Raw genomic sequence first — 16,436 nt, 5'->3', positions numbered from 1 at the left:
ATTATTATTATTATTATTATTATTTATGTTAGAAAGAAGGTGCAGGTGTGTCTGTGGCTCTCAGCCTCTCCTGCTTCTCTGAGTGCAGCGTCATTGATTTTCCATCCACTGGCATAAAAAAAATGGAAGGCGTGAGAAGCCTTCAGAGACATGGATCCTCGCTGGTTCTTCTGCCTGTCTATGATTTCTCTGTCYGTCCTGCACGACTCAGAGCAGCAGCAGTACCCACCCAGACTGGATGTGCTGACAGATTCCTATAGGCCCACTGTCTGCTGTGGCAATCAGAGAAGATGACACATGATAACGCTGGAGCMCTGATCAATTATTAAAGACTCAAATATGTAGCCTAAAGTCATGGGGAAGAATCCATCTTTCAGTACTAAGATTTTACATATCAAGACATAATAAAAAGAACAAAACAAGTCGCRCTTTGTCATTATTTATTTAACAAAACCAAAGGAAGAAGCTGTGTGAAAAATGTTYACCTGCAGCTTCCGTAGGATTTAGGGGTTCAGAACATAGCAGCCATGATGCTTCAGATCAAATGCACTTGCTTACGTGATGATTCGATATGAYCACCTCCACGCATTGCCAGTTTGCTTTCACTTTAATGTACAAGTGTGCATTCACACACTGCCAAAGACACATCAGCAATGACCTTAGAAACAAATGTTGCTGAAAAGGGTTATAAGGCAATATCCAAACAACTTGGAGTTCAGTATTTTACAGTAGAAAAAAAAAAGTTCAGACAAATACCATTGAGATCACACCTTTTTTTTGCAAGGGAGGCCTGAAGATAGACAAAACATGCATGTTTTTTGTATTGTGGGAGGAGAGACTGTGCAAACTTCTCATAAGATMCCAGGTTCTAACAAGGCATTGAGACTTAGGACCTTCCTGCTGTGAGGCAAAAGTGCCAACCACTGATCCATCATGCTGACATTTACAAGTGAAAATCATTTAAAATTGCTGCCCATTTTCCCAGCTAGGAATCCTACCAAATTCACCCCAAGGTCAGACTGTGCAATGCTCAGAGATACTGTATGACAAACAAAAGAGCTTCATGCCACAGGTAACTGCTTATATACGTCAGGCTCTACAGCTCATCCCACAAATGCATGTTCCTTACAAATGTGGCATCAGTAAAAATGAAAGTATTAGACTTATACTGATTTATTGCCAAGACGTTGTTACAACAAAGMATTAATCTACCAGACACGCTTAATTKTTGTGCTAAGTTTGAATTCAACAATAGTTAGTTTTGAAAGATTGGCAGAAGAAAACCTCTTCTCTGTTTTCTAAATAAAGGTGAACCTGACTTAGGTTTGGAACGTTTCATCTGAACAAAATACAAGACTATTGGAGCAATACCTTTTGGACATGTAAACCAAAAGCACAGAGATGTTTGGATTTAACACATAGCAGCATGTTTTGCAAAAATAAAGGATATTAGCACAAACACCTCATACCAGCTGTCAAGCACAGTGGTGGAGGGCGGATGGTTCTGGGTTGGACATGGGAACCTTGCAGTCATTAAGTCAACAACAAACTCTGTAAACCAATGTAGGGTGAAAAGTGAGGTCATCTATTCAGTATCAGTTTGACCAAGGTTTAGTATTAGCTTGGCTGAAATTTGGTCATGTAAAAGAACAATGATCACAGACAACTCTTGAACAGATTGCAAAGGAAAAGAGTGCTGATATGGCTCAGTCACATTCTGACCTGTCTGTCAGTAGTAGGTTGATGGCCTGACCAGACACTTTGAGAAATAGTTTATCGCTGAAGCAACACAAGCAGAAACTTTAAATGTTGGATACATATCTAAAATATACAGGATCTGTACATATTTCAGATTTTACACAGCTCCTCTGACAACTAGACTTGGTTTCATCGCTTTTTGTATCTGAACTGCAAAACGTGCAGCAAATCATTCTACTTTACTGAGTACTTTACTGGCTTCTTTCTGCATCTCCATATCTCTGACTTTGTTTTATTGATAATTCATTTGTGCTCTATTAGTCGTCCTGTTTACCTTATCCATCTCATTCTGTAATATATGGGTCAATGGGCTAAAAAGCTCCTGCCGTGATCAGGAATGGATGAATTTCTTTAGCTTTCAAGGAAGCAAGAAATCTTGTGAGCAGAGTCACTTAGTCATCAGCCCTAAGAGCCGCTTTGCCTCAWTGCAAAACAATGGTTTTAAATCAGTGTTTACAGCTCACCAGGGACAGCTTTTACCAGATGAGACAAATGCATAGATTTTTCTCCTTGTGTTTTTGGAACTGATTTCATGTCAGAAAAGTGAAACCAAAAAGTTTTGTTTTTTTACGTTGATGCATGATTGTAAGCAGCTCTGTTTGTGTGATCCCACGTCCACAATACAAGTGCATTTATCATAGGCTGTCATCTGAGAGAACCAGAAAGAAAATCATTCACAGTAGATTTGTACCGTTGCGTTAAGAAGCTTATTTCTTCCTGCCAGTCTTTGAATCTTGATTTCATATTGAATTAATAATACTTTTTCATTTTTGATCTCTTCACTGTCAGGATCAATCATTTCTCTCTCTGACTATGCAGTGTTCTCAAATTATAGCTAATTTATTGGTTTAAACTTAAATGAGCAAAACTTATGAAATAATTAGATAAAAAAAATCGGATGTTAGTTCAGGGTAATCTAGATTTTTCAAAATTATGTTTAAATTTGACTGGAACAACACATTTAGATTTCCAGAATGACCATTCAATAAATATTTAATGAAGCTAAATAACAAATATTTGTTGATTGTTTTTCCTTTAACATGGAAAAAAATCCTCAGGAACCAAAGCTGATTTAAATCAACCATTTATTTCTGGAGCACTGTATATAAATGTGCAGATAACTACAAGGCTGAACATCTATGGCATGAAAATGTGTCAAACAAACCTATTTTTCCCAGAAGGTCAAGGATGTGTTGAACGTCTTGGCATAGAATTGTGTGTGAACAGGTGAGACACAGCAGGCAGAACATTTTCTGTTTCCCCTTGATTTGTGCCCTCCAGGTTAATTATTCATTGACCTAATTCTCAAAGACACCATGTATTGAATTGGCTCAAAATAAAAATAAACAGTAACAGACAGATTGAGATAGTTGTGGTAAAAATGTACACCAAACTCTGACAAGTAGAGATTATGAATACTTGAAAACAGATTCATAGTTTCATATTGATTTGAGTTTGATAACAAATTGTTGAAGGTTAAAAGAAATAAAAGTAAAAGAAGGTCCAACAAAGAAAGCAAAACAAATTATGTGTCTTGAATTCTTTACTGGGTGGCTGCATGGCAGATCAGTGGTCAGAGTTGTCACTTTTCAGTGAGGAGGTCACAGGTTTTCCTCCTGGTCTGGCATCTTACTGGGTAGGGTATTCATGGTCTCTCTGTGCACATGTGGGTTTTCTCTGGGTACTCTGGTTCCCTCACGCAGACCAAAAACATGCATGTTAGTTTAGTTGGCAGCTGTAGGTGTGAATGGTTGTATTTCTTGTTTGTCCACATGTGTCCCTGTAATGGACTTGCAATTTCCACTGGGTGTACCCCACCTCTCACACAATCACTGCTGGAGATAAGTACCAGCTCCCCTCTACCTGGAAAGGAAAAATGGGTAAAGAAAATGAATGGATGTTCTGTGAAAAGAAGGTCAGGAAAAGTTGGTAACGACAAAAAATAATGCAAAAATGAAGATGTAGTAATGACGGAGTAGACAAAGTACCCACATAGTGGACAGGTTTGGGCCAGATCTAGTGTCAAACAGACAGATGTGGCAATGATGGCACTGTTTTTAAGATGGCATGCCACACAACTGGTCCAGTTGTGGTTTGTTTTTTTGTGGTGCTGGCCCATGCATGGACCACCTCTGACAAACTGCATCTGGGTCACCAAAGGCTGTTATTCTTAGTGTATCTGGGCTGATTGTTAATTGTGTGTGCTGAAACTGGGCCAGACAAGTTTTACTATGTGGGTATCCAACATGAAGTTAGAGATTTTTAATCTGATTCCTTTAGGTATCATTCCTTCTCATAGGTTCACAACGAGTCAAATTATTGCACATTAGTGTCAGCAGAATCGATTTGCTGCGATTAGAAGATACTTTTTCTTCCTCTTTCTCCTCCTACCACTCCCTTCCTCTTTCTTTCCTCAGTTGGTCCTCCACCCAGTGTTGTCATGTATTCTTGTGCATTATATATACAGGCTTTAGTTAATTTCCATGTTGCGCAAAAGTATAAAAAAAATAAACAAATTAAATTGTAGTGTGTGGTGAATGGCGGTTATTTATTTATTTATTTATTTATTTATTGGCAACAGATAACTCAGTTTCAACAAAACGTTCACACCAGAATGAAAACCAAATCCATCAGTTCATGTTTATAGAGTAAATTTGATTGTTTGAGCTAATGAACACAAAAATGCATGAAATAATTAGGGCAGTAACTAATGACTATTTTGATAGTCGACTAATCTACAATTATTCTTTTTCCAAATAGTTGATAAGTCAATGATTACTTTTGGAACAATGTCCATCTATTTTTCCTGGTGGCGCACCTCCTGTTTCAGCTTTACATGTCTCATCTCATCTGCTTACACCTGTGAATGTCACCCTGTTATCCAGTCTCTCTTGACCTACAAAGTAAGGTTCTCATAGCAAAGTAAAATAAAAACCCACGAAACATATTAATTTGAACCTTAAACTGAATAGCTTACTCTGATGTGTTTTAACATTAATACATGTAAACATAATAAAAATGAATCTTCAAGAAGTATTTTAAACAAAAATCTAATATACAAAAAACTCAAAATAGCAGCCTCTCCCCCAGCATGAGGGGCTGTTAACCTGCCCCCAGATGAATTATTACTATATTTTACTTACCCCTAATCTGTTTTCTGATCAGTAAACTAACAACACTTATAGACAGTCGGCTACAGCAAGAAGTGATCAGTCACTGAAAATTAGTTTTATAAGGCATCAACCTGACGAACAAGCTAACTTTCTGAAACTCACCCAATCACAGCTCCAGTGTGTTATCGTCTCGTATGATCATGTTTTCACTGTGGCTGTGCTGCCATTTTACTTTTTTGAGCCAACATTCAAACATTTAAATCTTGTTTCATTTTATTCTTTGTTTCTCTTTGACAAGATCATATATCTGTTCCACCATTACTATCACTCTTTGATGTACCAGCTGCATATTCTTCTGTTAGTTTGCTGGCCGGCATATTCTTCTTCTTTAGTAAACAATGCAACCTTAGACAGTTGAGACCATTCTGCCCACGGCTGTTCATGTATTGCATTGCAGTTTCAAATGAACGCGTCAATGTTAAATTGCAGCATTGACTAATTTTTCTAATTGATGTTGTCGATTCTGTCGACTAACCATTGCAGCCCTAGAAGTAAAACAGTTTTGTCCCTAGGAAGTATTCAAAGCCTGCAAAAAGTTCTTATTTAGAACTTACAGAGTTTGGTTTGAAGGAGTCAAACAGGTTCACTGTATCTGAGTCACATCAGAACTGGTGATCTCAAAGGAACCTGGGATTATTTTCTGTATTTGCTCTCTGATGTTTTGTATTCTCTGTTGATGCTTTACACAGCACAAAGGATGAGGTTTCGGTCTGACATTTAAAATGTAGAGTTAGGACTCATGGCTTTTGTTAAAACATTCTATAATAAGCTCATATAATGTTTTTTTTCCTGGATTACCATAGGCTCTAAGAAACAAATGTAGACTGCAGGCAGACCAGTCGAGTGGAAACACTTTGAAACTTTGAAGTAACATAAGTTGTGTGGATCGTGGCCTGGCAATGTTCCGTAAGAACAGTAAGCATGGACCTTGTGGAAAAGGAAGTGGGCTTTTTAGCACTTCTGCAAATTCAGTTCACACTTCAACACTAATGATTCCTTCACACAAGTTCATGGACGTCTTGCACCATCACGTAGCCTTTGTACTTTTCACTGATAAAAGCCTAGATGGTCGTTCTCATGTTTGGCATGTAGAACCCCGTGTACTTTTTCTAATAATAGTAGGACTGCAATAATAGTAATATGACACATAAACCTTTTTGTCCTCATAACCTCATGACCACTGTCATTCTGTATATTTGAGGTGACCTGATGTCCAGAAAGCTTTTCTCTGCTGAGTTCCCTCATGCATAAGATAGTTTTAGGTTACATTTATGGGTGCGGCAGCAGACTGTGTTGGGTGACAATGGTTTTCCGTGATCCACTTTTACCCATGTGGCTATATTGATCACAGTGGCCTGGCAGGTTCACATATAGTGCTTCCTGAGGACTATAGGCTTATTTCAACAGTTGTTTGGTCTTTACAATTTGGTAGAACTCTCTAGGCTCACTGAATTTTAACATGCGGCTTAGAGGTTCAAGACTTAGGTCATTTTTTTTATTTTTACATTTAAAAAAATCCATTGACTGCTGTTTATTTATTTTTAAAGGGACCATACTGAAATCAGATTATTTCATACTGTCCCTAATCATWAATTTATTACAAAGTTGGCTATGAAAAAAAAAGTGTAGCTGTACCATTCAGTGTGTTGAATGTCAACAGAGGATGTTTCTATTAGGCTGAGGCATAAGCTATGTGAAGTTGCGCTCAGATTATAAATTAATCTACGAAGCGTAATTAAAAGTGCTTTGGAGCAGGACATAATACTTTTACTGATTAGATTATGATCATAATTGTGACAAGGTTATTGAAAATAACAATGATGACATGGTCTGAAGGAATCGTGCCAGAGGTGGGTGTACTGAGCATGGTGAAGAAGACTGTCTGTGTGACACAGAAAATAACAATCTGGTGGGTAGGGATGGGTACCTTTGACATTTGAATYGATTCGGTACCAATATCAGATACCTGGGAATCAGTACTTAATGGTACCAATTTTTGGTACTTTGTATGTGTTGTTTTTTTAATAATAAACTTTTATTTTTAACATATTTCTCAATATATAAAATTAACAAATATCAAGACAACATCCAACTCTATATATTGTAACACCAGGTGTGTAACTTATTTCTTTAAAGTGCAAACTCTTGAAAACAACTAACGTAGTGTTTTGTCTTATTGCACAAATTAAAATCCAGCTCCACGTATTTCTATTGATATCATTTCCCCTCTAGAAAAATGGATGGATGTCCATGGAAGGAAAATAAGTTTAAATCAAATAAGCAAAGGAGGATTGAGTTAAAAAAACAAAAAAACAAAACAAACAAACAAACAAAAAACAACCTACGTTCTGAGCATCCAAAACACATCCAACACTTCAAGTCGGCTTCTTGTGCTCTTTCAGGTAAGAAGCGTTCAGACGGTCAGGAAGCACCTCTGTTGTTTTCTTCTGTCGGTCTCTGTTTAATGGCGAATGAAATAAAGAAAGTGGCGGTACTTTGTTTACTTTGAGCAAGCGAACATCGTGCTCACAAGATAATTAATCCACTAGATAATTCAGAGGGGTTCTGTTCGGCAACTTTTACAGGAGCTTCGAGGCTTTCAAGCTACGTTCTGAGCTCTGTTTACCAGCGGCTGCTGACGTCATTATGCTCTTGCGCAATGCTGCATTCAGGACAAGCATGGAAAACTCACCACTCTTACGCCAATACGGTCGCAATGCTGCGTTCAGGACAAGCATGGAAAACTCACCACTCTTACGCCAATACGGTCTCAATGATGTGTTTAGGTACCGAAACATGGTACCATTTGATGTTACGTCAATAGGTTCTCGGTAGTCCCGACAGAATTCGGATCGTTACTTAAAAAGTATTGAATTTGGTCCCCATCCCTACTGGTGGGTACAACAAGCGTAGTAGTATCACGAGAACATCACAAATGATATTTTCTTTTTTAAATTTACCACCCTCTACGCCACATTGGTTTTTTAGGTTGGGGAGAGTGCAGTGGGGTCATTCTTCAGTAAGACTGGGGCCAAAGAAAGCTTGTAACAAGGTTTGTACCGGTGCTTGAAATCTTTGAAATGCTTACATTTTAACAAAATGTTTTCAAGGTTTGGAAAGTACTTGAATTTTGTGTAAAGTCCTTGAAAGTGCTTGATATTCTGACAGCACAGTTTTGTAATAAAGAGTAGGAATGTCCTGATCAGATACTAAGTATCAGTATCGGTAGCAGAGATGGCCATTATTTGAAAATCGGGTAGAATCAGATTTAGAATTAGATTTTTGCGACAGTTTTCAGCATCATCATGCTTTWCAACTGCTAAGAAGTCAAGATGCACACAAGTAGGCAACCATGTACACAGTGTGGGAACACTTTTCAATGGAAAACAATGATGCTGAAACTGCATCTTGCAAAATCTGCAAACTGGATGTTTCTTGTGGTGGGAACAGCAGGGCTCGCTTTAATACTACCAACCTTGTCACTTGGAAAGAAATAAAGCTATCGGGTCTGTATCAGATCGGTATCAGAAAGGCTAATCATTAAAAAAATCTGATTGTATCGGGAGCCAAAAAATCTGGATTGGGACATCCCTGATAAAGAGCACTCTAACAGTTTGATTAAAAAATGCAATTTGATATTTTTATGTTACAGGCACAAATAGAAATCAATCATTGTGTCTTTCATGAAGTCTCAGAGAGCCTCGCTGCTCAGAGTGGGTTCGCTCTTTTTAAATAATACTTGTGTGTGAGCAGTAGAGATCAGCTGATGAAAAGACCAGCTGCTGGACCGGCAGCATCTTCTGGCATACCTATGAAACAGACATATTCTGGCATACCTATGAAACAGACCTACTTCAAGCATGTTTTGCTAGTTGCGCCCATCTCCCATGAGCAACTAAACGGTATGCCAGGCAGTTACAGTTTGCTTGAAAACACTAAATACAAAACATGGTTGAAAAGGGGGCCAAATCCACAATTATTTTCTTGCAAGATATGCAAGAAGGACCTGCTGTGAGAATCGGCACTCTTAAGCTATGATACAAAATAGTGGGAGGGGATCTTAAATTTAAGCTAGCTTATAATGTTGCTGGTAAATTACAAACTGATTATTTGAAGGATGGCTCGAGCTAGGGTTTTATGTTATCCACTCCACTTTAAAATGTGCAACAACATAATTTTTTCATTGACAACACTAGTGAAGGTGGTTATAATGGTTTAATTACACAAAAAAATAGCTGTGGCTTGGCATTGTTCCATCATGTGTGCTGTGCCTCTGATGTCTACTGTATGCCCATTTCATAATAATACAATAACTACTGAATTGTATTTAGTTGCACAATAATTTAGATTGTTAATAGGCTCCCTTCACATAGGGAAATCTATTTGTGCCATGGTTATTAAGCTCAGTGGACCAAGGTGCACAGACATTCAGACTGTTCTGAAGTTTGATGTTGGAAAAGTTTGACAAGTTACCTTGAAAATGCTTGAAAAGCTGTGAGAAAAGGGTACAAACCCTGTTTTAAAGGCAAGTGATAAAATAGGTTTCAATGAGAAACAAAACTCAGAATGATTGATTTTATAATGTTTTTAACACCTGCYCAAAATTTAGACATTCACAAGAAAAAGTCATGTTGATCAAACTGTTTACTTATTTTTGCTTTTTTGGTCTCTGTAAAAAAAATCTTATCTAAACCAAAGAAGCAAATATACTGAGTTCACAACTTGCAGCGATTTAAAACTTGTCTGTTTCATCATTAAAATGCAAAAATAGTGCTAAATGAACAAATGACCGATGTATATGTGTCAGAATTTCTACTGCAAACTTCCACTGTTGTCCATCTTTTTAAAAGTCTATAACAATTCAGTCTCATGTCTCTGAGCAATGCTGCAGTGCTGAAGATGATCAGTGGAAACATRTCATTAGAACCAGTCTGTGGTGTGTGTGTTTTGTGTCTCTGTGGTCCAGGGAACTTCCCAACAGATAGCTGTTGTGGTGACCTGCCTGTTGACAGAATGAGCAGGGAAAAYACAAATCTCTCATCCCCTGGACTCTTGTGGGTCTGTTCAGTTCTTGTTTCACATAGAACCAAAACTATAGTTCAGAGATGTTTTGAATGTTCTTCCAACTTTTACAGTCCAGTTCAATCCATCTTTAATGATGCCAAAATACCTCACCTAAAAGCCACATTAAGACAGCTTCACTGATAATGAAAAGCATGTTCTTCTCTTTCATGTTTTTGTGCAAAGTTCAATTTAGGTCACAATAAATGTGTTCACAATGTATTTTACATTAATTACTTTTAAATTTATCATAAACACATTTTACTAGAATTCCTTGTAAATTGTCACTGGCTTAGTATCAATGGTACATTAATGTAAATATTTTCACTTGTAATTTAATGCATATAAAGTCATAAAATAATCCATACAACCCATAATGTGAGTATTTTGTTTATTTAACATCGTTTTATTGATCATTGCTAAGTCAAAAAAATAAATTATGTTGGAAAAAAACCCATCTGGATTCCACATGAAGAGAGAATGAGTAGCAGCCAGATGTTGCACAACTGTTTATCAGCTTGTGATCATCTCAATAAAAGCAAAGATTTTGGCAGTTTGTTGAGTTTGAGGTGCATGTTAACACAATGTCCAGACTATTTGCAGTCCATCACTGTAAGAAAAAAAAACATTTACAAATAGAAAACATTTAGGACAGATACCAATTTTTTAAGATGGCTTTCCAGCAAGTTCACCCTGTGGTCAGACTGTGTAATGCTCACCCCAGATTTACACTACATGCGTCTCCGCTCCGCTGCGCTGTGGTGCGTAGGTCACAGCTGTTCGTTTGTGTCTCAATTTATACAGCCTCCACTCCGCTCCATTCTGACAGAGAGTGTGGAGGGAGGAGATTGCCTGATAAATTCAGTGATAAATGTGGAAGTCACAGCAAAAAATAATGAGTTATGTGAAAGACGAACTCCAAACACAGCTGAAAACATTGATATAAAGGCTTTTGATATCTACTGTATGTTGAAACTGTTTCGCTGTCATCTTTCTGAAACATCTTATTTCAAAATAAAATCCACGTGTACCGTGTGTGTACACAATGCTTCATGCTACATGTTTCTATCTGCTTCCCAAACAGAAMGATACATTCTGACAGCAGTTGTGTAGAAATATATCCATATACAGTATTTATTAATTTAGCTGCAATTTCAACATTATTCCAACAAATTATCCCACCTAATAGTGTCTTATTTTGAAAATACAGATGTTGTGCTCGTTTCTTTTCCTGTTGGTGCGACGCAATCTTTAAAAATCGACTCCGGCACAGCTCCGGCATCCGGCAGAAATAGGATTGGATCTAATTTTGCTGGATCGCCATCCGCTCACCGCCGCCGTGCACAGCCGTGCGGAGCCAGTGTAAACACTCTCATTGATTAGAATGGATGCGTATTTGATGCGGAGGTCAGACCGGAGTGGAGCTGTATCGCATGTAGTGTAAATTAGGGGCCAGAGTATTTGCAAAACAAACAAACAAATCAAACAAAAACAAAAACAAAWWTTTTTTGAAAGAACAGCATCTCATGCTCTACAATATTCACTTAACATAATAAAAATAACCATTTCAGCACAATTTGAAAAAAGCTTTTGTTTGAAATCACTGATAAGGGAAATTCTTTTAATCCTCTGCAATATAAGCATGGCAACACGGCTTCAGTTTTAAAAATATCGTAACAAACAGAACTTTTACAGACTCCTTTAGACAGATGGAACCAAAAGGATGAATATGTTCATAAACACCGTTTCAGCTTAAGCATCTCATACCAAGAGTTAAACATGATGATGGGGGGCAGATGATTTGAACTTGTATGGCATCTTTGAAATCTGTGCATTTGTTTTGAAAACTTGTGGTTTTGAAAGCACAAGTTGGCTTGGGCGGCTGTGGTAGAGTGGTTAGGGGAGTCATCTTGGAACCGGAAGGTCACCGGTTTGATTCCCCGTCCAGCCGTTTCAGTCGTTGTGTCCTTGGGCAAGACACAACGACTTGCCTACTGATGGTGGTCAGAGGGTCCGGTGGCACCGGTGCATGGCAGCCCCGCCTCTGTCAGTGCGCCCCAGGGCAGCTGTGGCTACARTGTAGTTTGCCATCATCAGTGTGTGAATGTGAGGGTGAATGGGTGAATGTCTGTAAGTGTAAAGCGCTTTGGGGTCCGGAGGGACTTGATAAAGTGCTCTATAAGTTCAGTCCATTTACCATTTAAAGTATTTTAGTACCAAAAGTGAAGCCATTTGTTCTACTACTAATTTGGCTCAAGTTGTGTCATACTTCAAGCGAACAGAAGTATATCTAAGGTAAGTTGTCCGAGAAAAAAAGAAGTGTTGCAGTGAAATGCTGCAACAACAAATTGTATTAAACTGAAACAATATTGTCAAAATATGGGTTTAAAATACTTCAAAGCAATGTGAGAGTCTGAAAACAAACTATTGAACCTTGAGGTCAATGTCATGTTTTTCACACTGCTGTTCACCTTTTATCAAAACTGTGTGAAGTTAAAAAAGTTTTCATCTCTTTTTTTGTTTCAAGTGGATGCAGGCTACATTTTAAGGCTGTGTTTAGATAAATGTAAAACTAAAGGTAAACATCAAATTTAGTTTGCAGAAAAGCTGAAGTCATTGAGGAGGCTGTTGGGATCCCAAATTCAAAATTTTAAAATTGTGAAACACGCAAAACCTGTTTAAGGTGTCGACGTGCGAACAGATTCATAAYACATGTAAAGGAGTATCTCCCTCGTTAGAGCTTGCTAAATTCTCTGAGGTCATTTGGAACCCGAGGCTTGTTAAAGCCGGTGTAGATGAATGGGAAGGACTAGTTGTTAGAGGCAAAGAGGCTGCTTGGTAGTAAGCCAAGACAGTCTTTGTTGGGCCTGTCAAAGCCTTCTCGTCAAACTCAGCTGTTCACTGTAAAACACACTGATCATTATGAACAGGCCAGAGACTGACATAGAGAATAACAATGAACACAGCAAATCAATATTCTCTCGTTCAACTCAGGAAGAAAGTGGATAAAAAGAAAGACTTCTACTTCTTCATGCTCTAAATCTCTGATTCTTCCATGTGTGTTTTATWTTTGTATGGGTGAGTTGGTGTGGTGAGGGACTTAAATGGTCAGTGGACTGCAGAGCTAATTTGKTCAATGGTTTATGAACTCAATGCTTGTTCCCTGCATTTAAAATGACAGAGTTTAATAATGCAAACAATATTTACAGCTTCACATTTGCTGTGCATTTGCCAACATGAGCAACACCCATAACAACAAATGGTTCATAAGTCAACAGATGAACAAATAGATCATTAGCTCCCAACAAATAAAAATGCTGTACATATCAAATAATCTTTGACTTTGCATCATAGCATTCACACCAAAATGCCTTTAAATTGGCCTCTGTCYCTTTAAGAACCAACACTGCTACTTCAGCACATCTTCACAACAATTCTTCATACCTTTTACAACCTTTTGTAGGAGTGTTGTATTTTGTTGTAAAAAGAAAAAGATGCAATATTGGTTTTGGAAAAATCAYAATGAGGATAGTTGATCCTTACTTGAATGGATGTGGAAAATTATCCGGTTCAGAAGAACTGGAGWGAGTTTGGAGACTCTTACAAGTTGTTTCAACTTGGTAATATATCTCCCAGTCATCCTCTCATACATATACATCAATGTTAAGCTACTTTTGGAGAAACTGAAAATATAGATCTCTATGATGCTATATTTTGCACTGAAATCAAGAACATCCGCCATTTATAAGAAATGTTTTTCTAGTCTGTTGGAGCCGTGGAAGTGTGAGGGAGGGTTGCTCTGTGGGGTGGGAGCTCGAGTGGGGACGGAGGTCCTGGGAGGAGTTTTGGGTAAATAGGCGGTGCTGGGATAAATGGCTCTTTGAAGGGATCTRAATTTTGAGGAGCCATTTGTTTCATAGAGCTGTTCAAAAGAGCTGTTCCATTTTAAACGAGTTTCGTGATCACGTAGGGGTATACGTCATCACGTGGGGTGTAAGTGATGACATCATTACATCACGTGGGCRGAACCATGTGTTTTGGTAAGYAAACCCTCTCCCCCTTTCCCCCTGAGCTTCTGTACTCCACCCCTCTGCCTGTTTTCTGTGAAAAAAGTGGAGGAGGTGCAATTGTCTCTGTGGTTAAGGAGGAAAAATAAAGTAATCATGAGGCGTAAAAATAAAACTATGGATGACTCTTTACTGTCTGCAACTGAAGTCCTATGGTTCATTGTAAAGAGTCATTCAAAAGTTTTGGATTGTTTGGGATTGTCACATCTCTCATGAGCAAACATTTAAGCAACTTCAAATGTCTACCACAGGAGATACAAGGATTTCTCAAACATGCCCGAATGAGTCAAAACAACCCTTTGGGTATGGTTCTGATGAGGGAATGACATTATAACATGATATAAAGCTAAAAAAATCAATTTTGCATAATAACCCCTTTTAGTACAACTTCAAAATCTTTGCTGTTCTTGACCTCTTTTACTCTGAATGGTCGGCTTGAAACAATGTGCACCATTAGCCAGACCTATCAGAATTATTAAATCATGGTGAGTTGTAAAAGGATATTACACATGAACTGATCTKTTGTAGAAAGGTTGTGGTAATTTATTATTTTGATAGTATTATTTTGGGCTCCCGAGTGGAGCAGAGTCATGATGCCTGCTTGTACTGGTGTAGCTTGGTCATCAGAATCTAAAGCAGGACTGGCTATGTTGGCTTCAATCTTTTGACAGTAACTGTGATTACAACAAGGTCGTGAAAACAACCTAGTACATACACAATAGTCCTGGTTGGGAACCATTGGTGTAGGTTATAGAGAACATAGCAAGGTCATCAATCAATAGGAAGGGGGCATAATGCACTAAAATTAAGCAATGCTGCTTAATTATTCAGTCTATAACAAATTCTACTCCCTTTAATCTAATTTTCTTCCTCTGTTTCTGCTTTCACAAAGTAGCATGGGAACTGTGCACATTTTTTGTGGAACATTTTGTGTTGCACAACATTTTTATATTGGGCCAGATGTTTCACTGATACAACATATACGTATGAGCTCTTTCCATGTAGTGTACCGACACAGCAACACACAGATGGCTTCTGCTTTGTTCTCATCGCTGAGTTTAGATTGAAATTAACCGCTGCTCTTCATCAATTATGCAGCAAGGCAACCCCTGGCTCATCATCTTCATGCTGATTCTGTTCCCTCTGAAACAAACCCCCCAGTCCCCGTGGTTGGAAAAGTGTTTTTACTCAGGTGGAGAAAATGATCAAGAGATGAGATACGGTTACATTCAGAGTGTTTAGAGCTGATGTCAAATAAGGCTAAGTTAGAATTTGTATACTGTAAATGAGTCAATATTCCACTAAATTTCCAATGAAAGCAAAGAGCAATGACAAACGATATACAGTATATATTGGTAAAATGGCTGAAGCAAAAGAACATCCCATGTCTAGTTCTCTAGTAGAGTCATACAAATCCAACCACACCTCAGTATTGTCATTTTAGTTAAAAAAACGTTTTAAGAAGTCAATTTTTAACAATCACACTCTAAATAAACAGATTTGCCATGTGATGTAGTGCAAGCTATGTTTAACTGAAGTTGTAAAAGCTAAATGGTGCATTCCTTTAAATAAGTATGCATTAAGTGAAATGGTGCACTATACCAAAATGAAATCATTATACATGTGGACAGATATTTTCTTTGTAGCACATCCATCCCTGTCCTTCTTAAAAATGAGTTTGATCCCTTTCTTTAAGCTCCCAGCCAGTTGATTATGCATATGAAGCACTGTGAAATTAGCCACTTTTGTTTGATTCTTGTCATTTTCTTTTAATGTGGGAATTGGCTCGATTATATGACAGAAAAAAGAGCACTAATCCTCACATCCCTCTCTGCCTGCCTCCACCTATTCCCCCATCTCCCTCTGTCTCTCTTGCTGGATTTCCTCTGTTTTTCTGTCTTGCTGCGGGGGAAACAAAGGGAACAAAAGAACGAGAGGAGACAGTAAGCTCTTCGTCCACTGTAGTGAGTGGTGGAGTGGGGCTCTCAATAGAAAGCTGGACAGGCCGGGCAGACTGGAGCTATGAGAACTAGGCCAGAGGACTGTCGACAGCACCCTTGAGTCTAGAGTCATGATGGGATGAAATGAAGGATTACTGTGTAGTGGAGAGAGCAGAGGAAAAAAAAAGAAATGAACAATAAACTGCAACACATCGGGAATTCTTTCTTGGCGAGATGGATTATTTCCACCAAGCATATGATGTCTGTAAAATATGATCTAACAAAACAGCTATTTTGTTCTATTAGCAATAACTTGTCAACAAGGACATTACAATTCCCAGTAACTTATCTTTCTTTATTAACTAATATTTGTCTGTTTTTACTAAAAGATAGCAATTTTAGATTTCAGCTACTTGTCATCACATACAGATTGTGAT

The 16,436-nt window shown here is 38.0% G+C and overlaps 1 protein-coding gene across 1 annotated transcript in view; it reads left to right on the top strand.

Moving 5' to 3' along the window:
- The window catches only part of LOC106522243 (MTSS1-like protein), a gene marked incomplete at its 3' end in the record, with an annotated part of 24,692 nt that overhangs the window by 1,357 nt on the left and 6,899 nt on the right, over positions 1-16,436 (top strand).

Source organism: Austrofundulus limnaeus, unplaced genomic scaffold, assembly GCF_001266775.1.
Source record: "Austrofundulus limnaeus strain Quisiro unplaced genomic scaffold, Austrofundulus_limnaeus-1.0 Scaffold124, whole genome shotgun sequence".
Taxonomy (NCBI): domain Eukaryota; kingdom Metazoa; phylum Chordata; class Actinopteri; order Cyprinodontiformes; family Rivulidae; genus Austrofundulus; species Austrofundulus limnaeus.
Note: the sequence above shows the minus strand (reverse complement) of the source record. Positions and strands in the feature narration are given on the sequence as shown.